The sequence below is a fragment of the Rana temporaria genome, chromosome 7 (genome assembly GCF_905171775.1).
Source record: "Rana temporaria chromosome 7, aRanTem1.1, whole genome shotgun sequence".
In the NCBI taxonomy this organism is placed as follows: Eukaryota; Metazoa; Chordata; class Amphibia; order Anura; family Ranidae; genus Rana; species Rana temporaria.
This window is the reverse complement of record NC_053495.1, coordinates 39,367,612-39,394,963: the sequence shown is the minus strand read 5'-3', so window position 1 is coordinate 39,394,963 and position 27,352 is coordinate 39,367,612. Positions and strand designations below refer to the sequence as shown.

The window sequence follows — 27,352 nt, the reverse complement described above, 5'->3', positions numbered from 1 at the left end:
CTGTAATCTACGCCGTTTACGTAAGGCGTCTTTCCGGCGTAAAGTTAAACCACCAAAAAGCTGGTCTAAGTCGTTTAGGGTATGGACGTCGGAAGTGCCGTCGAATTTTGCGTGGTTTACGTAAGTCGTATGTGAATGGGGCTGTGCGTAAGTTAGGTTCACGTCGTACGCATTGAGCTGTCGTATCGTAGGGAGTACTTGCGATGTGAGTCTGAGCATGCGCGCGTATGCGCCGTTCGTTCGGCCATGCATTCACATGGGGTCACGATTCATTATAATACTACACGCCCACTGCCTTGCTACTTTGAATTAGGCGGGCTTACGCCGGCCCATTTACACTACGCCGACGTAACTTTGGGAGCAAGTGCTTTGTGAATACTGCTCTTGCCTCTCAATGTTACTTAGGCGTAGCGCATATGAGATGCGCTACGCCCGCTTAAACATATGCCGATCTACGTGAATCTGGCTGTAAAACTTTTGTACAAACCAATCATTTGCAAAAATATAAAGAAGAATAAATATTGGCCTAAACTGATAAAGAAATGTGTTTGTTTTTTTCATAAATTTTTTGGGATATTTATTATAACAAAAAATTAAAACTGCAGAGGTGATCAAATACCACCAAAAGAAAGCTCTTAGCCTAGGTTCACACTGCTGCGAATTCAAAATCGCGGTAAAATGCGAAATCGCAAAAAGTAGTACAGGAACTACTTTTTGAAATCGCAGATGCGGCGTCGCACTGATTAGGACAGTGCCATTGCCGACAATTGCCGCCGATTTGAGATGCGATTTGACATGTCAAATCGCATCTCAAATCGTTCCAAATCATACCCAGTGTGAACCAGGGCTAATTGTGGGAAAAAATAAACATCAATTTTGTTTGGGTACAGCGTCGCACGATCGCGCAATTTTCAGTTAAAGCAACGCAGTGCCGTATCACAAAAAACAGCCTGGTCATTAAGAGGGTAAATCCTTCCGGGGCTGAAGTGGTTAATGAACTCATACACAGAACGTTAGTATTAGTTGTTGTATTATATTATGTATATTCTCATACATTAACATAAAGTTGCAGCACACAGTGTTACATTGTATTTTTCTCTGAACTAACCCGGCCGCACACAAAAAAGCTGTCACACCCTTCAAGCTTTTAGGAAAGGCCAAGTAGAGGACAGTGGAAATAAAGATTAAAGGCTGCAGTGGAGGAGAGGTTAAGCACAAAGACCACTGTTTTTTTCCAGGCCATTCAGTGAATAATTGGCACTTATAAGATTTAAACAAGTCCCCTCTCCCCCTTCACTTCTCTCTGCACTCATGTTATAACTGACATCCGACTAATATTATTCAACAAACGTCTATCCCAGAGGCAGATGCACTTCAAACATATACATTTGACTTGTCTCTATGCTGCGCTTTATTGCATTTTGATATTGTTACAAATGGTTGCTGAATGGATTGGAGTTTATACAGCAAGCTGATTCTGAGTTGAATTGGAATTTGCCGATTTAATTATGTACGCCCTAAGTTGGTCAAGCATTAGGAAAATCTTTAAAAAACAACTATTGCAGAATTTGTGTTTTTTTTTTTTTAATTCACTAGCTTTTAGTGAGCATGGAATTGGCACTACTATCTTTGAGCACAGGACTCTAAATAGTGTTGAGCAGAATACGCCATATTCGATTTCGCGATATATCTCGAATATATAGTCGAATATTCGAGATATATTCGCTAAATTCGAATATTCGTGATATTTTATCGAAATGAAATGATTGCGAATTTTCGCTATTGCGAATGCGAAAATAATTGCGAATTTTCGATAACTGCGGTAGGAGCACTCTGATTGGCTCAGAATATTCTTGATATTTTTTCGAAATTTCGCAAAATGCGAATGCGATATTTACTGCGCAATTTCGACAAATGCTGCAGGAGCACTCTGATTGGCTCAGAATATTCGTGATATTTTACAATACAAAATAATTGCGAATATTCGGCAAATGCGGAAGGAGCACTCTGATTGGCTCAGAATATTCTTGATATTTTACAATACAAAATAATTGCGAATATTCGGCAAATGCGGAAGGAGCACTCTGATTGGCTCAGAATATTCTTGATATTTTACAATACAAAATAATTGCGAATATTCGGCAAATGCGGAAGGAGCACTCTGATTGGCTCAGAATATTCTTGATATTTTACAATACAAAATAATTGCGAATATTCGGCAAATGCGGAAGGAGCACTCTGATTGGCTCAGAATATTCGTGATATTTTACAATAGAAAATAAAAAGTGTTTTGCATTGGTGGTGATTCTTTACTCTATCCATCTGTCACAGCCGTTTGTCAATCAAACACCTTGAAGATTGAACACGTTCATGCTGCATGCTTTGGACTTTTTTTCACTTCACATATCAAAGACTTTTTTATGAAAGATTATTTTTCTATTATTGGGACTATATTTCTTTATATATTTGTTTCACTGTGTATTTCACAAGTTATTTGCGCTTGCTTATTTTATAATTTGCCCACATGTCTTGTCACTAGACATATTTTTTATTCTTGTAGAGCGACTCCATTTTCTGTCTTGTATTCATTTATGTTGTATAACATTTTTGAGTTGCTGCTGTATTCTCCCCTTTTTTTAAGGTATGCGCAATTTTTTCCTTCTTACAAAAAAAAATAATATCAAACATACAAATATTAATAACAGAAACATACACAAAGCCCCCCCTTTTGCATCAGAGACAATCAGAGTTCTCCTACCACAGTTATCGAAAATTCGCAATCATTTTCGCATTCGCATTAGCGAAAATTCGCAATTTTTTTTTTTTTAATTCGGCAACATAAAAGGATCGCCTCAGCTTAGCTACTCGGCCCAGGGTCTCTAATCATACCAGCAATGCTTTTAGACGTCGATAGGATGTGATCTGTTTTAAAAATAAAATTGAAAAAATGCGAATATTCGGAATCGCGAATATTCACAGCGAAATTCGAAATATATCGCGAATACTCGAATATGCCATATTCGAGCCGAATATTCGCAATACGAATATTCGTGAGCAACACTAACTCTAAATAACAACATGTTATACTTAGCTGCTCTGTGCAACAGGTTTGCACAGAGCAGCCCCACTCCTCTAGCCTCTGCCGGCACTTCTGGCCCTTCCTCTTCTTGGTGTGCCACCATAGAAAGCTGCTTCCAATTGTGGCACACCTGCGGGCTCGATTCCAATTTGTTCTGTCTGCTTCTGTAGACACAGACAGTGCAGCTCAACCCCGCTTTGCACTCACTTGTCTCAGGAGTTGACTGACAGCATCCATCAATCTTCCCTTTGAAGACGGAGAGCGGAGACAGCTGCTACTCTTGGGCACAGTGCTAGATCAAGGTCAAGCTCAGGTAAGTACAGAGGGGGGGGGGAGTGGTTGTAAACCCCAGACATGAAAAATGAACAAAGCATATCTCTCTTTAGTGTGCACTTATCTCAATTAGGAACACTAGTAGCTGGATTCCGGTACACGTGCCTAACGTTAGTCAAGCGTAGCGTATCTCATATACGCTACGCCGCCATAAGTTAGAGAGGCAAGTGCTGTATTCACAAAGCACTTGCGTCCTAAGTTACAGGGGCGTATCGTAAATGTGCCGGCGTAAGCGCGCCTAATTTAAATTGTGAAGAGGTGGGTGTGTTTTATGAAAATAAAGCATGACCCCACGTAAATGACGTTTTGAACGAACGGCGCATGCGCCGTCCGTGGACGTATCCCAGTGTGCATGCTCCAAATTACGCCGCAAAGACTTATTGGTTTTGACGTGTACGTAAATTACGCCCAGCCCCATTCACGGGTGACTTACGCAAATGACATAAAAATGTAAAAATTCGACGCAGTTCCGACGTCCATACTTAACATTGGCTGCGCCATCTTTTTGGTGGAATATCTTTAGGCCTGAAAACGCCTTACGTAAACGGCGTATCTTTACTGCGACGGGCAAGCGTACGTTCGTGAATAGGCGTATCTCGCTGATTTACGCATTCTAGGTGTAAATCAGCGTACACGCCCCTAGCGGCTGGCGGAAATAGACAGCTAAGATACGACGGCGCCGGCGGTCGTATCTTAGCTAGATTTAAGTGTATCTCAATTTGAGAATACACTTAAATATACGACGGCACAGATTCAGAGTTACGATGGCGTATCTACTGATATGCCGGCGTAACTCTACCTGAATCTGCCTATAGGTGTCATTTCTGTCTGTTGCTTTGTTCATCTGCTATCTGCATGAGTCACTTCACTTCAGTTTTCCTGTCACCAAGAGAAAATGGTGACAGGGGAGGGAGCTCCAGCTGATTGACAGCCTCGGCTCTCTTCATGTGTGCTGTTTGATGGGCGTGTGCCTCTTCCCTCCAATCAGCTGTCAGAGCTCTAGTCTACAGAGTGTAACTTCATCTCTCTGCTCCCTTTTTTTCTGAACGCTCAGACAAGCTAATGCTCAGACAAGCTAATGCTTGACTTTGGAATGAATATAGAGAAGGGAAGACTGTAAATAAACAGGTATAACTTATGTAGGAAGATTTGTTTCATCTCTGTGTATCATGTGAGACCATTCACTTCACTGGGACTATGGAAGGGGTTACAACCTCTTTAAAGAGAAGATTGACTCCAGCATTGGGAACCCAAAGGCTATTCAAGAACCAGCCCAGGTGAGGACGGTGCTGAATATCTGGACGTGTAAGTTTTAGAAATTGTAGCTGCTGAATTTATAATTTTTTTCCCAGAGTCAACCTTCTCTTTTTTTTTCTTGGATAAAAAAAAGAGAAGGTTAACTCTAGAAAAAAATAATTCAGCAGCTACAAATTATAAAACATACCTGTCCAGAGATCCAGCACTGTGCTCACCTAGGCTAGTTCTTGACTAGCCTTTGAGTTCCCAATGCTGGCATTATAACTGTGGGCAGCCAGCTGTGCTGTTTGCAGCTTCACAGTCGGCTGCCCACTGCGCATGTGCGAGCTGTGCTTCAATTTTTGAATGGCCCCCTCAGTCTTCTGGGAGCTGTGATGTGTCCCAGAACATTTCCGGGAGAAAGGAGGAAAGTAAATCTTCCGCATGGACCACCTAGGTGAACCGAGCTAAAGTGGGAGCAGATACCTGTCAAAAATAGGTACCCGCCCTGTAGGGGAGGAGGACTTAAATCGTAAGAAGAGAGAGAGAGAGGGAGCTGTTGGACAACTATTTTGATAATTCTTTTCAGTTCTGTCAGAAATCTATAATAGGAGCACCTAGTCATGGCCGGTTTATGGTGTAATGGTGTTCTTTCCACTTCTGGATTATGGCCCCAACATAAATCCTTCTTTAACCAATGGCATCAGTATGTTTTATAACAATAGGATTGTGAAGCTCTTGAGAGAGCTCTTTTCTTTTACCCAGTGGCGTAACTAGAACCTTCAGGGCCCCGATGCAAGAAACCATGAAGGGCCCCCCTGACCCCCCTGGACAGGGCTCTTTTCTCCGAACTCGGTGGCGGAGAAACAACAGGACCCGGTTGCTAGTGGGTGGTTGCATATAAAGGAACGGATTTCTCCATTCCCCCTGCTTCTCCTCCTCTCCCTCCCGCAGGCATTCAGCGGCTGCAGGAGGAAAATGGAGAGATTGGTTCCTCTATGCCAGTGTTTCTCAATATTTTTCCAGCCAGGGCACACTTGAAGTATACTCTTAGGTCAGTGAAGGTGAACCTTGGCAACCCAGATGTTTTGGAACTACATTTCCCATGATGCTCACCTACACTGCAGAGTGCATGAGCATCATGGGAAATGTAGTTCCAAAACATCTGGGGTGCCAAGGTTTGCCATCACTGCCCTAGGTGAATGGGGCTGCAATGCAACCACCCTGCAACTGTGTGCATTGCAGCTTAGCGATGATGCATTTAAGGCCCCGTACACACGACCGAACATGTCTGCTGAAACTGGTCCGCGGATCAGTTTTAACAGACATGTTCGGTCGTGTGTAGGCCCGAGCGGACAGGATTCCAGCAAACATTTGCCCGCCTGGCCTTTTTCCAGCGGGCAAATATTTCTGGACTTGTTTTAAAACAGACCGCTGGAATCCTGTCCGCTCGGACATGTTTGGTCGTCTGTACAGACCTACCGTACATGTCCGAGCGCCCGCCATCCCTCGCATGCGTCAAATGACTTTGACGCATGCGTGGAAGCATTGAACTGGCAGGGCCGCCCACATCGCGGCGACGGAGCGGCCACGCCCCGCGTATTGTTTACGCGCGGATGTCTGTATGATGGTGAGTACAGCCACCATACAGAAATCCCCGGGCAGACATGTACGCTGAAAACGGTCCTGTGAAGGAACAGAAGGAACAGGGAAGGAACAGAAAGAAAGATAGAAAAAGGGAGAAGTATCGCTAAATCAGGATGGAAGCGGGAGGGGGAATGGTGGGGTTCTTATTTTTATGTTTTTTTCCTTACCATTTCTCTAACAATTCGATGATATAGTTTATGCAAGTGGTTGAACCACAACTTATAAGTCCTGTTAAGCAATGCTTGAAATAAATAAAGAATTTAAAAAAAAAAAAACGGTCTGGCGGACCGCTTTCATCGTACATGTTTGGTCGTCTGTACACGGCCTAAGGGGTTAAAACAGGCAGTCAGGAGGCAACACATTGCCTCTTTACCAGCTGTCAAATGCCTCTGAAAAGCGATCTGAACATGGATTGCTTTTCAGTGGAAGAGCATTTTTTTGCTGGTACTATGAACAAGCAAAAAATAAATAAAAAATTGGTTCTGATTGTACACATACAGTATAGGGGGTCATGTAAACACACATACATACACATACACTGTTTAAATACATATATATAAATGCACATATGCACACATATATAAACCAGTGGTGGCTGGTGCTCAACATTTTGGGGGGGGGGGGGGGGTGCAAGCAAACTGAAAAATTCTTAAAAAAAAAAAATTGTAGTCTCACTGTGCCCATCAAAAGCAGCCACTGTGCCCATCAAATCCAGCCACTGTGCCCATCAAATCCTGCCACTGTGCCATCAAATGCAGCCACTGTGCCATCAAACGCAGCCACTGTGCCATCAAACGCAGCCACTGTGCCCATCAAACGCAGCCACTGTGCCCATCAAATGCAGCCACTGTGCCCATCAAATGCAGCCACTGTGCCCATCAAATGCAGCCACTGTGCCTATCAAATGCAGCCACTGTGCCCATCAAATGCAGACACTGTGCCCATCAAATGTAGTCATTGTGCCCATCAAATGCAACCAATGTGCCATCAAACGCAGCCACTGTGCCATCAAACGCAGCCAGGGGGTGGCTGGAGAGAGGGGGGCGATGCCCTGCGCTCTTATGGAGGCACCGCCACTAACACATACATGCACACTCACATACATACATGTTCACATGCACACACACATTCATACACATATGGCATGCACACTCGCATACATACATACATATGCACATGAACACACACACGCATGAACACACACACACGAACACACACACACGCATGAACACACATGAACACACACACACACAGGCATGAACACACACACACACGCATGAACACACACACGCATGAACACACACACGCATGAACACACACACGCATGAACACACACACACACACGAACACACACGCATGAACACACACACACATGAACACACACACATGAACACACAAAATGTTCTATATTTTATGCTTTCCAATGTCCTACCTATAGTTTACACACAGGCTCCGTGTGTACCTTTTTGGAAACGGTCACACTAAGCAGAATGCATTGGACCATGGATGTACAGCCTTGCAAATAGTGGAACTTGATAATGCTACTCTTTTTATATGGTGGTATGTTTTATTCCAGAAAAGGGAGCTTGATCCGGGAGATTTGGCCAGTTTCACTTGTCCTGGAAATGACTGCTTGTTTATGAAGTTACCAGGGGGCACATTTAACACTGGCAGCAGGTCTGGCTGGCTTCACAAACACTGCTGGGTTTGTAACTTGCATTGTTCTTGACAAGAAGTTGCTGCCTCTAACCATGCTATTAAACACATAAAGTGGAAGTTTTTATATAAAGGAAGTCACACACACACAGTAGATAAACAATGGCAGTCTTACCTTAGCAGCTCTTCCTGCCGGGTACTGCACTGTAGGGGGAGACAAAGAGCACTCAATGTGCTTTCACTTTGTAATGAATGTGACGAGCTCCCCGCACAGTGCCGATTACAGCTCGGCCTGGGAACGGGAGCTCGTCTCCGATTCTCGTGTATCAAAGCACTGTATACAGGGGGCCCTCGAGGGCCCCCTACAGCAAGGGGCCCGGTCGCCATGGCGACCTCAGCGACCCCTATAATTCCGCCACTGCTTTTACCCATCATGAGATGTTTTTTTGTGTGACACCTTGGTAATGAGACACCTTTTTATAGGCAATCAGTTATGATTGAACCAGCTGATAATAATTTGCTTGATAACGTCCTATTGAATGAAATGCGTTGGTGCGGAGAATTTGGTGCGGACGTCACACTGCTGTTAGATTCTGGGTCGAGAGCGGCTTAGATATAAGTTTATACTTTTTATTGTCCTCGTTTTGCTGTATTCTCAATATCTATACATTAGAGTACTACACTACTGAATCCTTCTCTGGCTCTTGGTGAGCTTTATTTACCTAGAGTTGGACGCGTGTAAAGGAGAAGTCCAGAGAGTCTCTATGTTTCAATGGATCCTGTTTAAGTTACAAGCTGTTATGGGCACTTATGTTGCTGTAACGGCAGCTACTCCCTTCGGTGAGTGTGCATTTTGTACATAGGTGGTGGGAGATTACCAAAGCACTGAAGAATTGTGTTATCAGCAATTTTCGTCACTTTCCATCATGTTGGACTTTTCATTAAGATTTCAGACTTGCCATCTGTTTTTGAGTTGCAGTTTATTTAAGATCCCAATTTTGCTGTCTGGACACTAATGTACCGTTTTTTTATGTAGTTATGTTGTATTTGCTTGTAAAGTACTGCACCATCAATTTTGTACATTTTGGTATTAATTTGCACTGATAAGGGACAGGATTGCTTTCTAATTACTAACAGATTTCAGCTGGTGTCTTGGTTTTTCATGCCTTTTTGCACCTCCCTTTCTTCATGCGTTCAATACTTTTTCCCTGTGTCATTCCATTTTATTACACATAACTTCATCTCTGAAAGTATCAGTTCTGGTTTCTTTGTATGCATGGCTTGAATGGGCTGTTACAGACATGTGGTGAAAATTTCATGTCAATAGCACCTTTAGAAATATATTAAACTAGGGAAATGGTGACGTGTTCAATACGATCGACCCCCAGCAGATTGTAAAAAAACACACAAAAATGATTATAAATGCCTATTTTTATCGTTTAAACCCTAAATATGCCCCAAATATGCTCTCAAAACACTTTAATTTAATTTCAAACTCTAGAATGTAAAACTGTGGAAATGTAAGTACTGATAAAGTACTGCTGATCGCTGCCCCGTTCTGCTTTATGTAGCATACTGTACTTTCGTTGAGGCCATAAGGGCGCGCTACTGCGGTATAACTTTGAAGTTCCTGTAGGAAATCCAGTAGGTAAACCTCCTCCTGGAGTGTCTTAAACTTCTTTTGGTGCTTAGGTTCATTGCCAGAAGCCTTAGAACAGTGGTTCTCAACCTTCCTAGTGCCGTGACCCCTTGATAAAATTTCCCAAGTTGTGGCGACCCCTAACAGTAAAATTATTTTCGTAGCGTGGGTTGTCCGCACCCAAGGCAAGGCAATGGGATAAATGACAGCGCTGGCGGGGAGTTGGGATGAGTGGCAGTGCTGGCGGGGAGTTGGGATGGCTGGCAGTGCTGGCGGGGAGTTCTGATCAGCCGACTTAGGTGCTCTTGATAAAGGTCATCTGCTGATCTGAGAACTGTAGTGGGGACTTTTAATGGCAACTATAATCACAGGTTGTGTTACTTAATGTGTCTCCGACTTTGTGGTATCTCGTAGCAGTGACACCTATGCCAAAATCTGGAGATAGGGTCTCCAGCTCCTCCCATTTCACATTCCTCACCAGTCAGCTGACATCTAGTTTCTGTTCCCCAGCCAATGCCGTGAACTGAATGGGTGGCTGTGAAGAGGCTAAGTGGGTGGCCGCGGGCCCCAGGAACAGCCCTGCTGGGCATCCACAGGTTCCGGAGACAGCCCTGCTGGGTGACCACAAAAAGGCTGGGAGAGCGGTGCAGGCTTCAGGAACAGCCCAGGATTTGGTGACCCCTGGAAAATCCCCATTCGACCCCCAAGGGGGTCCCGACCCCCAGGATTAGAACCACTGCCTTAGAAGGTGCAGGGTGTTTGGGTGGCATCTTAGGCCTTTAAAAAGAACAAAACGAAAAACACAAGGACACTGGAGATAGCTACACGCGGTAAACTGTTATGATACAGGAATGCTGGGCTGGGGTTTCCCCAAATAATTATTAACCACTTAACCACCAGCCGCCGTCATATAACGGCGGCAAGGTGGTTGCTTAACTGGGGGTCGCCGTTATTTAACGGCGCCCACCAGAAGCAGTAATGCGCGCCGCCTCGGGCGCGCACACTGAAAATTCTGTGCGCGCCGGGTCTATGAGACCCGGCGCTACACAGATCTCGGTAACTGACCGACAACCGCGGTCTTTTACCATGTGATCGCGCCGTCCAATGACGGCGCGATCACAGGTAAACAAACCGGCGTCATTTGATGACGCCGGTTCCTCCCTCCTCTCGCTGTACCGATCGGTACAGTGTGAGAGGAGAGCGCGGATGGCAGCAGCAGTGTGGGATGGATCTGTGACTATTGCAGTCACAGATCCATCCATCCCTGCTCAGCCATCCCTGCATTAACCCCTGCAATACTCTGCCTTCCCTGTGCAATACTCTGCATTAACCCCCTGCAATACTCTTCCTTCCCTGTGCAATACTCTGCATTAACCCCTGAGATACTCTTCCTTCCCTGTGCAATACTCTGCATTAACCCCCTGCAATACTCTTCCTTCCCTGTGCAATACTCTGCATTAACCCCTGCAATACTCTGCCTTCCCTGTGCAATACTCTGCATTAACCCCCTGCAATACTCTTCCTTCCCTGTGCAATACTCTGCATTAACCCCCTGAGATACTCTTCCTTCCCTGTGCAATACTCTGCATTAACCCCCTGCAATACTCTTCCTTCCCTGTGCAATACTCTGCATTAACCCCTGCAATACTCTGCCTTCCCTGCGCAATACTCTGCAATGCTCTGCCTTCCCTGCGCAATTACTCTGCAATACCCCCTGCGCAATAATCTGCAATACCCCCCGCGCAATACTCTGCAATACCCCCCGCGCAATACTCTGCAAAACCCCCGCGCAATACTCTGCAAAACCCCCGCGCAATACTCTGCAAAACCCCCGCGCAATACTCTGCAAAACCCCCGCGCAATACTCTGCAAAACCCCCGCGCAATACTCTGCAATACCCCCGCACAATACTCTGCAATACCCCCCACACAATACTCTGCAATACCCCCCACACAATACTCTGCAATACCCCCCACACAATACTCTGCAATACCCCCCACACAATACTCTGCAATACCCCCGCACCATACTCTGCAATACCCCCGCACCAATACTTTGCAATACCCCGGCCAATACTTTGCAATACCCCGGCCAATACTTTGCAATACCCCGGCCAATACTTTGCAATACCCCCGCACCAATACTTTGCAATACCCCAACACCAATACTCTGCAATACCCCAACACCAATACTTTGCAATACCCCGGCCAATACTCTGCAATACCCAGAAAAAAATGTGTTTTAACCACTTCCCGCCCACGTTATATGAGGTCCTTGACTTGTGCAGGGATATCTAAATGATGCCTGCAGCTACAGGCATCATTCAGATATCATTTTTTTCAGCCAGCGATTCCCTACACCATAAGAACGATCATGGCGGCTGTTCCGCCTCTTGATCGTTCTTACGGGAGGCAAAAGTGGACGTCCCCACTCCCTTCGCCCTCCGGTGCTTCTTCTGACTCACCGCTGCGATCGAAGCCAGGATCGTTTTTTTTTGTTGTTTTTTTTCAGGCTTCCCAGCCTAGAGGTGACCCCATATCTTACTGTAAAGAGGACCTGTCATGCTATATTCCTATTACAAGGGATGTTTACATTCCTTGTAATTGGAATAAAAGTGATCAAAACATTTATTTTTGGGGAAAAACATGTCAAACTAAAATAAATAAAGTAAAATGAACAATAAAAATAAAAAAAAAATATTTAAAGCGCCCCTGTTCCCGCGTGCTCGTATACAGAAGCGAATGTGTACGTAAGTCCCGCCCACATATGAAAACGGTGTTCAAACCACACATGTGGGGTATCGCTGCGAACGTTAGAGCGAGAGCAATCATTTTGGCCCTAGACCTCCTCTGTAACTAAAAACATGTAACCAGTAAAAACATTTAAAACGTCGCCTATGGGGATTTTTAAGTAGCGAAGTTTGGCGCCATTCCACAAGCGTGTGCAATATTGAAGGGTGACATGTTGGGTATCTATTTACTCGGCGTAACTTCATCTTTCATATTATGCAAAAACATTGGGCTAACTTTAATGTTTTTTTTTTTAAAAAGCACAAAACTGTTTTATTTCCCAAAAAAATGCGTTCGAAAAATAGCTGTGCAAATACCATGCGCGATAAAAAGTTGCAACGACCGCCATTGTATTCTCTAGGGTCTTTGCTAAAAAAGCATATATAATGTTTTGGGGTTCTATGTAATTTTCTAGCAAATAAATGATGATTTTTACATGTAGGAGAGAAATGTCAGAACTGGTCTGGGTGCTCCAGAACGCCTGATGGTGCTCCCTGCATGTTGGGCCTCTGTATGTGGCCACGCTATGTAAAAGTCTCACACATGTGGTATCGCCATACTCGGGAGGAATAGCAGAATGTGTTTTGGGGTGTATTTTGTGGTATGAATATGCTGTGTGCGAGAAATAACCTGCTAATATGAAACTTTTGTGGGAAAAAAATAAAAATAAAAAAAAACTTGATTTTGCAAAGAATTGTGGGAAAAAATTACAACTTCAAAAAACTCACCATGCCTCTTTCTAAATACCTTGGAATGTCTTCTTTCCAAAAAGGGGTCATTTAGGGGGTATTTGTACTTTTCTGGCATGTTAGGGTCTCAAGAAATGAGAAAGGCCGTCAGTACTTCAGATGTGATCAAATTGATACATTTTCAGTAATTGGTACCATAGCTTGTAGACCCTATAACTTTCACCCAGACTAAATAATAACCCAATTTTTTTTTTTTAACCAAAGATATGTAGCAGTATACATTTTAGGCCAAATTTATGAAGAAAAATTCATTTTTTGCAAAATGTTATAATAGAAATGAAAAAAAAATCATTTTTTTACAAAATTTTCGTTCTTTTTTCATTATTAGCGGAAAAAATAAAAACCGCAGAGGTGATCAAATACCACCAAAAGAAAGCTCTATTTGTGGGAAAAAAAGGACAAAAATTTCATTTGGTTACAGTGTTGTATGACTGAGTTATTGTCATTCAAAATGTGAGAGCACCGAAAGCTGAAAATTGGTCTGGTTATTAAGGGTGTTTAAGTGCCCAGTTGTCAAGTGGTTAATTTGATTCTAAGGAAAAATCCTCGAACGACTGAGGCAGCGAACTCCAAACTGCGACTTTGCGGGGGTCGACTGTACTTATTTCACCGGCTGTATTAATAGTCAAATGGCAAGATCCCAGCTCTAACATTTCATGTACACGAAACAGACAGGCAAGTCCACAAGCAATGTCAGTTCAAGAGTTTCTTCACCACTTTCATACCTCCAAATGGTCACAAAATGATCTTCTGTCATCTATTGCTAAAGGAAAATAAGAAAGTTCCAGCATAAAAAACTTTCCACGTCAGGTGTTGGCTTTCTTGCTTGGTTCAACAGCCTCCATAAAGCGCATCACATATTAAAAACTGATTGTACAATCTCCTCCTGAGTTTTCCCTGGTATCAGTCTCCTGAGATCCGCTGTGCAGCAGCACTCAGACAGGGAGAGGGAGGACAGTACTAGGTGCCAATCAGGTGTGCTACGAGGAAATGTGCTGACAAAGAACTATGGGGTTGAATTACTAAACGCAAATAGAATGTGCACTTTGTAAGAGCATTTGCTCCACAGATTAGTAAATGAGGGGAAGCTCTGCTGACTCCCAGCATCCAATAATGTACCAGCATTATGTTTTTTTCTATTTTTCTTGCGTGTGATTGGGTATTTTTAGAAATGTGACACTTTGCCTCATTTACTAAGCTATGGAACAACTGCACTTTGAAGAGTGTAACTGCACTTGCAAAGTGCACAGTCTATTTGCCTTTAGTACATCAACCCCAACCCATCAAGAGGAGAGGACCAGTGTGCAAAGGGATGATCTAATCAGTTAATTACTGCTCCTTCACAGTCCAATTAGCAGAGGGGTAGGGAGATGACACCGCTGTGTTCCAGGGACATGCAGTGAGGTCAGTGGCTGGTGAGGCACTGGCTAGTATCAGAGCCAGATACACACAGGTTACATACACCACGATCGTTAGAGCGAGAGCAATAATTCTGGCACTAGACCTCCTTTGTAACTCTAAACAAGTAACTTGTCAAAAACACCTATGGAGATTTTTAAGTACTTAAGTTTGGGGCAATTTCACAAGTGTGTGCAATTTTAAAGCATGACATTTTAGGTATCTATTTACTCGTTGTAACATCATCTTTCATAGTATAGTAGTTGTTTTGTTTTGTTTTTTACTTATGAATCCGTTCTTTCCAAAAAAAAAATGCATTTGAAAAATTGCTGCTGAAATACCATGTAACATACAAAGTTGCGATGACCACCATTTTATTCCATAGGGTGTCTGCTAAAACAATATTTATATCATGTTTGGGTGTTCTGAGCGATTTTCTAGCAAAAAAATTATAATTTTTACATCTAGGAGAGAAGTGTGAGAATTGACCTTGGTGGCAAGGCGTTAATTACCATAAGCAAGTAATATACAAATAATTATTATATATTGTTTTTAAGGTAATTTACTATATTTTCAAAAACTGTACTCAAGCAGGTGGCAAATTAAGTTGAAGCTATAACTTCCAACCAGTAATGTCACAGTAAATAGATAAATAATAAATTATTATCTTATAACATATAGCATAATAATATATGATTTAGCTTGCACATTTTCAGCAGCAGCAGATTCTTATTCTCCCTCTTAAAGCGGATGTGCCACTAAAAAAATATATTAAAAGCCAGCAGCTACAAATACTGCAGCTGCTGACTTTTAATACTAGGACACTTACCTGTCCTGGAGTCCAGCGGCGTCCGCAGCAGATGACGAGCGATCGCTCGTCACCCTGCTGCTTCCCCCTCCATCCACGGTGAGGGAACCAGGAAGTGAAGCCCTCCGGCATCACTGCCCGGTTCCCTATGGCGCATGCGCGAGTCGCGATGCGCCCGCCGATTGGCTCCCGCTGTGTGCTGGGAGCCGAGTGTTCCCAGCATACAACGGGGGACGGACGGGATGCCAGGAAAAAACCCGTCTTTTGCCCGTGTCGTGTGGCCGGAAGTGGGTGCAAATATCTGTCTGTAGACAGGTATCTGCACCCCCCTCCCCCTGAAAGGTGTCAAATGTGACACCGGAGGGGGGGAGGGTGCCGATCAGCGCGACTTCACTTTAGGGTGGAGATCCGCTTTAACTGTGTGAAAACATGGGATTATGGGTAAATCTTATACCCATAACACATGCTTTTTCCTTGTAGTTAAGAGGGCTGGGCTTTTAGACACATGCCCCCTTCTATGACAATGCAGTGATAGGCGATCCTCCACTGCAGCATTTTTATCGGACAGCCTGGGCCAATGGTACTTAACTATTGGTCCAAGACTCCAAGCTGTCCATTGTGCTCATTGCCTCTGACAAGAAGTGAGGAGAAGCACTGTGAGCTCATCCTCTCATTCTGATGCAAACAAAGTTTGCCAGCTTGTATTTAAACTGGCCGCTCTGTAAGTAGCTTCTAAAAGGCTGCGCAAGGAGCCTCATATCTCCAGAAGCATAGGTCCTAGGAGTCCCACATTTTGACTAGTGGTGGGGTAGGACTACCCACCCCTCAAAACCCTGTGTCGCCGAGCTACAATCCTCGAAGTTGATCTTTTTTTTATGTTCATGGCAGGTGAGGCTCTACCTCAGCTGCCTCCCCTAACCTGCACATCCCTGCTGTGTTCCTTTACTGTAGCAAAGAAAGTGGTTCATCCTCCTGGCTGTGCATCCTCTCATTCTGCTGCAAACAAAGATTAACAGCTTGTATTTAAACTGGCCGCTCTGTAAGTAGCTTCTAAAAGGCTGCGCAAGGAGCCTCATATCTCCAGAAGCATAGGTCCTAGGAGTCCCATATTTTGACTAGTGGTGGGGTAGGACTACCCACCCCTCAAAACCCCAGGTTGCTGAGGTACAATCCTCGAAGTTGATTTTTTTTTTATGTTCATGGCAGGTGAGGCTCTACCTCACATGCCTCCCCTGACTACACATCCCTGCTGTGTTCCTTTACTGTAGCAAAGAAAGTGGTTCATTCTCCTGGCTGTGCTATTTGACAGAGCTGTGTAAAACCCAGGACTGAACAGATACTGTAGATATACAAATGCTTTGGCAAGTAAAACGGCTCCCATATAGTCTGTGTAATCCATCTGTGTATTCAGACATTTGCCTGGAGTTCATCTTCAATGTCTGTGTTTACTTCACTAACAAAGGCACACAGCAAATTTAAATTTCACACATTATTAGAACAGGTTTTTTATAAAAAAAAAAAAATTACAGAACAATGCCATGTTAAAACTGATGTTGCATAACAGGGATAAGAGAAGTGTTTCATTATATGCTGTTGTATAACATAATAAATGTGTCAGAGAAAAATGAGTTTTTAGCATTTTGTGAGAACACAACATTAAATGGTGTGAATTTAAATACTGAAAATCTTTAGCTGGCAAGTACAGAACAGAGGAAGAAAATGTATTTTATAAAAAGAGGGCGAGAAAGAGAAATAAGGAGGAAGATGAAGAAGCTTAAAGTGGGAGGTTCACCCTTTTTTTCAACTTCTTATCATAATGCCCATCCAAAGTACAGTGCTAAATAGATATTGTAATTGTTTTTATAATTTATAAATACCTTTTTATAATGCAGTTTTCTGGCACTTCCTGTCCCAGCCGCCTAGGCAATTAGATCATTAGGTAATTCCCTTGGACTCCGATATTGGCGTCATCTATCCCAGGAGTCTTCAGGTAGCCTAAGAGCCGGTTCACACACAGGCGGCACGACTTTGGGGGCGACTCGGCAAGGCGATCTCAAGGCGACTTGAGAGGCAACTTGCAAAATGACTTCAGTACTGAAGTCAATGCAGGTCGCCCCGAGTCGCCCCCAAAGTCGTTTAGGAACCTTTTTCTAAGTCGGAGCGACTTGCGTCGCTCCTATTAGAACGGTTCCATTGACTACTGTGGACCGCGACTTGTCAGGCGGCTGAGTCACCTGACAGGTCGCCCCAGTGTGAACCGGCTCTTATAGTTTAATCTCGCAGCATTTTGAGACAGGAAATTATGCAACCGGGAGGAGGTACATGCCATTTTTGAAGAGGAGGATCTGCCGGGAGGAAGTACAGGATCTCTGATTGGGACACTGCTGTTTATATCCAAATTTAGAAAAAGTGTGGTAAGGATCATAGGAATGTTTTAATTGCATTTTTTAGCAGGAGACTGTAGCTCCTCTTTAAATTTGGAAACCTGCCCATTCCATCCATCTGCCAAAATGCATTGGAGTCAATGAGTAAAGTACAATTAAAGGGGTTGTAAAGGTTTTTGTTTTTTTCTAAATAGGTTCCTTTAAGCTAGTGCATTGTTGGTTCACTTATCTTTTCCTTTGATTTCCCTTCAAAAAATGTTTTTTTCTTTGTCTGAATTTCTCACTTCCTGTCCCTCCTCAGTAAGCTTGCCCCCATCATCCAAGCCATTCTGGCTGGGGGTTAGTCAGCGTGCTCGCCCCCTCCCTTGGCACTACATCCCTGCGGGAAGACCCTGTAAACCACAAGGGGGATAAATCCCGAGCCAGAACAGCTCGGATGATGGGGGCAAGCTTACTGAAGAGGAACAGGAAGTAAGAAATTCAGACAAAGAAAAAAGAACATTTAGAAGGGAAATCGAAGGAAAAGGTAAGTGAACCAACAATGCACTAGCTTAAAGGAACCTATTTAGAAAATAAAAAATGAATCTTTACAACCCCTTTTAAGGCTGTTTGTTGTCTTTTCTTTTATTTTTTAGATGCAATGGGCTTTAAAGGACTCTCGAGTGTTAGGGAAGTTCCTTTATTTCAACAAAAGTTAGCACACAAAATACTGCCCATTACCGTATGTGTTAACCTAGCTAGAAAGGTGTGAAAAGGGCCTTGGAGTTATTGTTAGGATTACTGTTAGCATTATAGATAAAAAAATAAATAAATAAATAAAGGAATCTCAGGCTCCTGCAGACTCTCAGGATAGCTGTTTGCCAGTACCTCTGATATTGCCAGGCCTTTACTTGAGAGCAGGAAGATCAATGAATTACGAGGGTGAGAACTACAAACCGTCAACAGCAATGGCTGATGGTACTTGTGTTCTATTCATTCACATGAATGTAAATAAATGACACGACTGTGTGGGCGGAACCTTGTGACCGTGGGTGCAGGGAGAAGATCCCCTGCTTGCTGTAACAGGGCGGGGGAACATGTACCAAAAGTGAACTTATCCTTTAAGGCATTCCAGTTATTTTTAATTGCCTGCGAATGCTTCACAACAGATAAAAAAGCAAACATATTATTTTTCAAAGGACAACCTTACAATGTGCAGATGGCTGCCACCTGTGCTTTGTGGTACACTTGTTCACACATGTTGGAATGTGTATGCAAACGTGCATAGTGGCAAGGAACTACCTATGATAAACCTGATCCTAGTGCTAACCCTAACCAATTGTTTTGAGAGAAAGGCAGACCATACACAATTTGAATGCTGAACTGGCCGAGATTCAAACCGTGTATGGGCAGGCTGAATGTACCAATTTGATCAATCGATCAGCTTGGGTACAACCAGCATTCCGGGTTTTACACACAGCCTGTCTAGGGATTGAGACCGCACAAGTGCCCCTAGAAAGTGGCGTGCTATGGGAGAATTCAGAGAAGAGGAGCCAAATAGAGATCTGGTGGGGAGGAAGAGGAGGTATAACAGAGTATAACATGTTTGTTATTTTTTTTTTTTTAATATGCCTTTACAATCACGTTAAGAAAATTTTGCCTGGTATTGCCACCAGCCAAAAATGGAGGCCAATATGGGTGAAATACTGGCAAAGACAAAATTACTGTTTTCATGGCAAAATTAAATTTGACTAAATTGCCATCTCATTTGTAATCAAGAAGTCATTATTGTTGAAACCAGCTTTTGCAGCTCCCTTGGCTACTTTCCATACATGGACATGGAAAAGATTTTTGGTTTATTTTGCTCTGGTGTATATGAACCTTTCTTATGCCCTGTTTTTAATGACAGAAGCTGTCCCGGCCTCTTTAATCTTGCACAAGCTACCCCTGACAGTGATGGCAATATATTCTGCTATCATAGTGACATATAGCTTTGTATGGGCCCTGCATATCTGCTGAAGAATTCCTTCAGGCTGAAAACAATTAGGCGGTGTAATTTTCTGCTGAGTCTCCTTAGATAAACCATGCAGAGAAAGCAGAGCAACTGGTGTAACGCACTGCGCTGTCAGCCTGGCCTTTCTGCTTAATGTCAATAGCACTGCGTATAAAAGGTGACTAAAGTGTGTACGAATGTTGATCTTTGGAGAAGGCGTGCCTACATTCAGACACACATCTACTATTTCATCCACTGGGTCAGCCCTGGGGAGAGAGGGCACATTCGAAAATGCTCCTGCCAAAAAACCCAAGCTTTATGTATTTACTAGCTTATGCGGCACTGCAGCCTCTTCTCAGCAGACTGGAATCCATAATCTTAAAATGGAACTGCAGATCTAAAGATTGCAAGGCAGTCTGCCATCCCGCACTTTAGCCCCTATCCTCTTGTGGGTTCATTGACAATGGTTATGTTTACGGAATGTTTTGCCTAAATAGATTATAGATAGGAGCTTTTCACAACAAGGAAACAGCTGAATGATACATGTCCATGGATTTAGATGGATCACTGAGAATGATGAGCAGAGAGTCATCTACCAAACCTTGAATGTACTGCATCACTGCCAAGATTTCTGACTTAGCCAATAAGTGAATGCCTTGCATTCATAGTGAATAATTTGTTCTCTTTTCTCTACTGAAAAGAGAATGAATGGGGAGACAATACAAATGTATTGCTCGTGGAGGTAATTTAAATGAGAAATTCAGCACTGCACAACACAAGCCCCAATCAACAAGCCAGCATGCTGTTCAAATACCGTCAAGCCTCGTACACACGACCGAGGAACTTGACGGGCGAAACACATCGTTTTCCTCGTCGAGTTCCTTTCGACAAGGCAAGTTTCTCCATTCCCGACGAGGAAATAGAGAACTTGCTCTCTTTTTGGCTCGTCGAGTTTCTCGACAGTTTCCTCGACGAAAATGTACACACGAACGGTTTCCTCGGCAAAAAAATATCTCCCAGCAAGTTTCTTGCTGTTTTTTGCCGAGAAACTCGGTCGTGTGTACGAGGCTTAAGTCACAGTGCTGCTTTCAGTGATGTTCACTGTAGTTCAATGAATGTAAAATGATGCACCTAGGGAAAAAAAATCCCTTGATAGAGTACCATTATTTGGGTACAGCGTTGGCCAGCACTGCAGAAGAAAAAGGTTTACGAGTACTTATTTCAGATGATAGCAAAATGAGCAAACAGTGTGAACGTGAAGTGGGAAATGCAAATAGATTGCTACAATGCATCACTAGAGGGATCACCAGCAGGCGGATCCGGATCAGACTACTGTATATAGATCTTTAGTTATAACTAGAGGGGTCTTCAGCAGAATTTAGGCTGGGTTCACACCATTGCCGCATCTGGCGCACAGCATTTCAGGTCCGATTTCAGCTCAAATTTTGTTCTGAATTCGGACCTGAAACGGACCAAAAGATGCACAGCGTTTTTGTGCAAAAGGCACCAGACTGTTTAAGGCGTTATTTCGTTTTACAGCTTTGATATAATTCCTATCTCTGATCGGATGTCATGTGTCTCTCCGTTTTGTTTTGCGCTCCATTGTCATCCTCACATGAGGTTTGGAGCGCACGCCAATATAGCTCCCATGCCCTGTTAGACCTGTGACGGACTTGCTGTTTTTGCGGGTCACGTGTCACGAGTTATTCGCGCGGTGCACGCACACTGGCAGTATCCATTTACTTGGAAGCGAATAGCCTATAGAGGCTTGGAACGCACGGTTGGAACGCACGCCGACGTGGTGCACGTACGCATCCGTCGGCTACCATTGGAGGGATGCGTTTTCAGCCTCCTCATTGGCCACACGCCGGCTGTATGCGTCATTTCCAGCCTCTCTAGTTACAAAGTGAGGCGTGGAACGCACGCCAGCGCCATTTTCCCCACACATCCGGAAATTAATCATCTGACAATTTTGATTGCTTCATGCGGAGCCACTATTGAGGTATGGGGTACTTTTGCATATATATGGGTCCGTTGTGCAGTAGGTCAGCACCCCAGATGATGATCTAATAGATCGAAACGCGTCGGTAACCCGCTGATCCTAGTGCTGACAGATTTTGTGCCTGATTTTATTGCTGAAATGTGAGTGTAATTTCTTTGATTTTACTGCCAAGTAAACTTCTTATACAGAATTACACTATGTGCATCTTTGCCTTCTCTTATATTCCTTCTCCATGAGCTGCGATTTTGAACCACTCACATGGGTCCAAATCATTAAACATCAAAGGCTGTTATTGGGATTATCCTTCTCCTGGTACGTTCATTACATTGCACCGGACCTCTCCCTCCTGCCTGCCATCTAAGATACCTCTAGAAGTTGGATACCATCATTTACAAGCCTTTATGACCCATTAGGTATAAGCCTATTTGGGTCCACTGAATCCGGTAAGCCTCCATTTATTTTTCGGTGGTGGATGCACTTCAGATTGTCACTCTATGCCTATGAAGACAAGTCACTTTATTGCTGATTGATTCACTAATTTTTTTGGAGTTTTTTATTATTGCTTAAGAGACTTTACCAATTAGCCTTTTTTCTATTTTATTTGTGGACTCACGATTATTTATTATGTTTTAACCTTGGGTACACGTCATTAGGTTTGTCTCAATCATTCCTAATTGTACATATATTTAGCGCTACACTTTTTTGTCTTATCGTTTGTTTTTACAGAATTTATCTATTTCTGTTGTGTTGGCGGCCATTTGTATGTTCATTCAAGTAGCGCGGTGTTATTTATACTGTTTGTATAATTTTCTTCAAAAGGCACCAGACTTACTGCCGAGATATGTAAACCGGTATCACAGTCCCTACCGTCCCAAGCAGACAGCTAGGCGTGGTCACGCCCCAAGTGGCTCTGGGTGGTATTGAACCCGGGACCTCACTGTTGCTGCTTTGGTTCTTTGCCTCTGAGCCACTCCTCAGTTTGGTATTCTGCCTGCTTTCCATCTAAGCCTGGTTCTGAATGATGTGCTGATCGCCCTTCTCTGGATCTCCTTGCAATCTGCACCTGTCTCTCCTAGTTCAACTGAGGCAGGTTACCCAATCAACTAGGGTATAAAACACTGCCTCAATCTGAGGGATTTGTCAGTTTATTGTTCTGTCTTGTCATTGCCAAAAGTTCCTGTGTTCCTGTATTCTGTTTCAGCTACAGCTACAATACTGACTCCAGCTTCTGACCCTGGCTATGTTGATCGTTTATTCTGAATTCTGGAATCCCTGACCACGGCTTTACTTCGACTATCCTTTGGCAAATCCCTATCAAGGCCCCATTCACAGACTCACAGCTCAGGTAGGGTCTTACCTTGTTACTGTGAGCTGTGTGTACTTGCAAGGGTGAGCATACAACTCTGCTTAATGGACTCCAACCAAGGTAAGCCCTTTCAACCGACTCCATAGAGAGCCAGTCACAATATTCTGCTATTGCAAATCGGATGTGGGAACCTGCATCCAATTCGCAATGATGTGATTCCAGCCTTAGACCTCTAAGCTAACCATAGACAGAGTGATTTTTTTTCCTACAACCACGGTTTGCAGGAAAGAAAATTGCTTAATGCCTCCATCTACACTGTTAGTGTTGATGGGGGTAATACCTTCTGTGGCGGGGGGGGGGGGGCCCCTCCAGGAGAACACAGTAATTATTGCTAGTGGCTATAGCCACTGGCAATAATTGTATGAAAAATCCAGCAGGCAAGTTGGTTGGTTCATCAACTTGAGTACATTGAGCGATGCCCATACTATACATGGTGACAATTCTGGACAGTCCCTGCACTCTTGGCCGAGATTAAAATTGCCTATGGCTAGCTTTAGTTAGAACTCCTTTAGAATCAAGGGCCAGATTCACGTAGAAGGGGCGCAATTATACGTAATCGGTTTACGTTACACCGCCGCAATTTTTCCGATTTAGTGCCCGATCCACAAAGCACTTACCTGGAAATTTGCGGCGGTGTATCGTAAACAGGTCCGGCGCAAGGCGGCCCAATTCAAATGGGGCAGGTACCATTTAAATTAGGCGCGCTCCCGCGCCGGACGTACTGCGCATGCTCCCATCGCAAATTTCCCAACGTGCTTTGCGCGAAATTACGACGCGCCGACGTTTTGTGAATCGCGACGTGAAAAAAGAGTTACGCCGGGAAAATTCAAAAATTTAAAAATAATTCAAAAGCGACGCGGGAAAGACAGGCATACTTTAACATGGTGGAGTACTTTTACACCATGTTAAAGGTGCACTATCTTTGCGACGGAATTCTAACACTCGCGATGACGTAACGACAGGAAAAAGCTTTGTGGATCGCCGTAACTCCTAATTTCCATACCCGACGCTGGTTTACGACGCGAACTCCCCCCAGCGGCGGCCGCGGTACTGCATCCTAAGATCCGACAGTGTAAGTACAGGATCTCTGATTGGGACACTGCTGTTTATATCCAAATTTAGAAAAAGCATTGTAAGGATCATGGGAATGTTTTTATTGCATTTTTTAGCAGGAGACTGTAGCTCCTCTTTAAATTTGGAAACCTACCCTTCCCATCCATCTGCCAAAATGCATTGGAGTCAATGAGTAAAGTACAATTAAAGAGGTTGTAAAGGTTTTTTTTTTTCTAAATAGGTTCCTTTAAGCTAGTGCATTGTTGGTTCACTTACCTTTTACTTCGATTTCCCTTCTAAATGTTCTTTTTTCTTTGAATTTCTCACTTCCTATTCCTCCTCAGTAAGCTTTCCCCCCATCATCCGAGCCGTTCTGGCTGGGGGTTAGTCAGCGTGCTCGCCAGGGAGACACTGTAAACCACAAGGGGGAGGGGACGAGCACGCTGACTAACCCCCAGCCAGAACAGCTCGGATGATGGGGGAAAGCTTAATGAGGAGGAACAGGAAGTGAGAAATTCAGACAAAGAAAAAATAAAATTTAGAAGGGAAATTGAAAGAAAAGGTAAGTGAACCAACAATGCACTAGCTTAAAGGAACCTATTTATAAATAAAAAATGAACCTTTACAACCCCTTTTAAGGCGGTTTGTTGTCTTTTCTTTTATTTTATAGATGCAATGGGCTTTAAATACTTAAGACCCGGACCTTTAGGCAGCTAAAGGACCTGGCCAGTTTTTGCGATTCGGCACTGCGTCGCTTTAACTGACAATTGCGCAGTCGTGCAACGTGGCTCCCAAACAAAATTAGCGTAATTTTTTTTTTCACAAATAGAGCTTTCTTTTGATGGTATTTGATCACCTCTGCGGTTTTTATTTTACACTGTCGAATAGTGTCCAATTCTGGATATTTAACTTATAAAAAGGTATTGATAAAAAACGAGTCCAGAGATAGGCAACAAAAATGGTGAAACGTCTAAGGGAAAAAATATAACATGTACAATTTGGAGGAAAGAAGGGAAAGGGGAGACATGACTGAAACCTTTAATTTCATCGAGAGCTGAATAAGGTTCAAGAGAGAAGTATTTTCATTATGAAGCTAAGATCAAGAATAAGGGGACATGGCCTGAAACTAATAATTCCTAACACAGCGCCAAAGATGCACCTCTAAAAACTTTAGTTGACTACCCGTGCAACTCTTTTCACTATCTATTGTGGAATGCACTAAGATGTTAAACCAAAGTTACCAAAATAGATGAGCGCTAGGTGTTAACACATATCCTTACACATCACATTTCTAATAAAAGACGTGCAACAATTTTTTTTTTAAAATACCAATAAAGTGACACTACTACTAGTGTACAATAAAGCATAAAAGCCCACATGTGTCCTAAAGGTTCGTCCAGAAGTGACATTGATAAATGTGCTTAAAATCCTATTAGACATACTCCACACAATTCATGCAGAAATAAAGTGCTTTCCAAATAGTGCTCTTCATTGGTTCCACATCAAATCCCCTCATGGGCTGTATCTCACCAGATCCTTAGACCTTAGACCAACTGTGCTTTTCAAAGTGTTAATGACCTCACAATCCTGCCTGATCTTATTATTTAATCTCATCACCAGTACATTTCAAGTTTATGTACGACAAGGATACCACATACTGCATATACCGCAGGTATAAATAAGACAAATAATACTATTCCAACACCAACACCAATAAACCATAAACAATATAAGTGTTACATACACGTGAAAGTGCAGCAATCCAAATAACAACCTAACTGGCTATGTACAAATAGAGGGAGCACACATAAACATGGCAGGGTCAGTACAGAGACAGGAAACAAGGGTAGCAGAGAACAAGGTACTGAGAGCTGGAAGCAGGGTACAGGGAGCTGGTAACAGGAGTAGGTCCAGGATCAAAATCAGACAGGGACAAGGCTCACAGGAAGAACACTGAAGCACTGAACTTAAGTCAAGGGTGGGATTATATACCTTCTAGCAGTCCACGTCAGGTGCAGCATTATTACTCAGACAACCCAGCTGCTGGGAGACACCCGCTGTGCCACCAGCAGGTGACCCGGGTAATGACAATGTATATCCTAACTATGAACTTCTCTTTAGTTTCTGCTTTTTGGTCTCTTACATACTGTATACCAGTTAGTTTAGTAAAAGACAATTGGGCAGGGCTGACACCATTTAACCCCAAAGAATGCTAAATGTTGTACGCCTACAACAGGACTACAATCCCCTCCACCGAGACATTGTACTGCTGACACTTCTGGCTCCTCCTCCCTCTGTCCATTGCCCCCATGGGAAGCACCTGTGTGTGCTCGCTCCTGTTCCCTCATCACAGGCTTTGACTGACAGAACAGGGAGTCAATGGCTCCCGGGTTCCTCAGCAAAGCCAGCGAGACATGGAAGTGAGGGGAGACAAAAGCTGCAGATGTGCACAGTGCTGGATCGAATGAGGGCTCAGGAAAATATAAGGGGGGGTGAGGGGCCAAAATTGATGCCTAAACATTTTATTGACCCTAATGCAAGGAACACATTAAAGCGGATCTCCACCCTAAAGTGCTCATCAGATTCCTCCCCCCCTCCGTTGCCACAATTGCCACTTTTCCGGGGGAGGGGGAACACTTTGGCTGTGACGTCATGGCGGGGCTCCCTCCTCCTACTCCCCTGGCCACCAGGCTAATAAAAGAGAGGAGCGGGGCCTTGCACATGCGCAGTAGGGTTCCCGGCGTGAAGCCGAAAGGCTACACTGCCGGGTTCCCTTACCCGCAATGGCAGCAGCAGTGTAGCCTTTTGGCTTCAGGCGGAAACACTACTGCCGACATCGCTGGACTCCAGGACAGGTATGTGTCCATTTATTAAAAGCCAGCAGCTGCAGTTCGTGTAGCTGCTGGCTTTTTTTTTTTTACCCCGGACCTGCTCTTTAAGGTAAAAATTGTTTAGGCTTTAGAACCACTTTAAGAACTGAGTGCATTTCTAGCACAGTACATGTAGGGTCTTTAAAGGGATCAAACATAGGCAAATGTGCATGTATTGCAGAAATGTAATTTTATGCCTGTCTGATATATACTTTAAATATTATTATACAGGATTGGATTTTCCTTTAAATAATGATGTACCTTTTAACATTCATCCATATAAAATATACAAAAGCTATTGTACAAGCATGTTATATTTTTATCCATTACTTAGCGGAAGATATGCTTAAATCTGATACACATACATAAAT

General features: G+C 43.5%; 1 protein-coding gene across 4 annotated transcripts in view; it reads right to left on the bottom strand.

Moving 5' to 3' along the window:
* The window catches only part of ERC2 (ELKS/RAB6-interacting/CAST family member 2), a 1,210,774-nt gene that overhangs the window by 613,187 nt on the left and 570,235 nt on the right, over nucleotides 1-27,352 (bottom strand). The window lies entirely within an intron of this gene.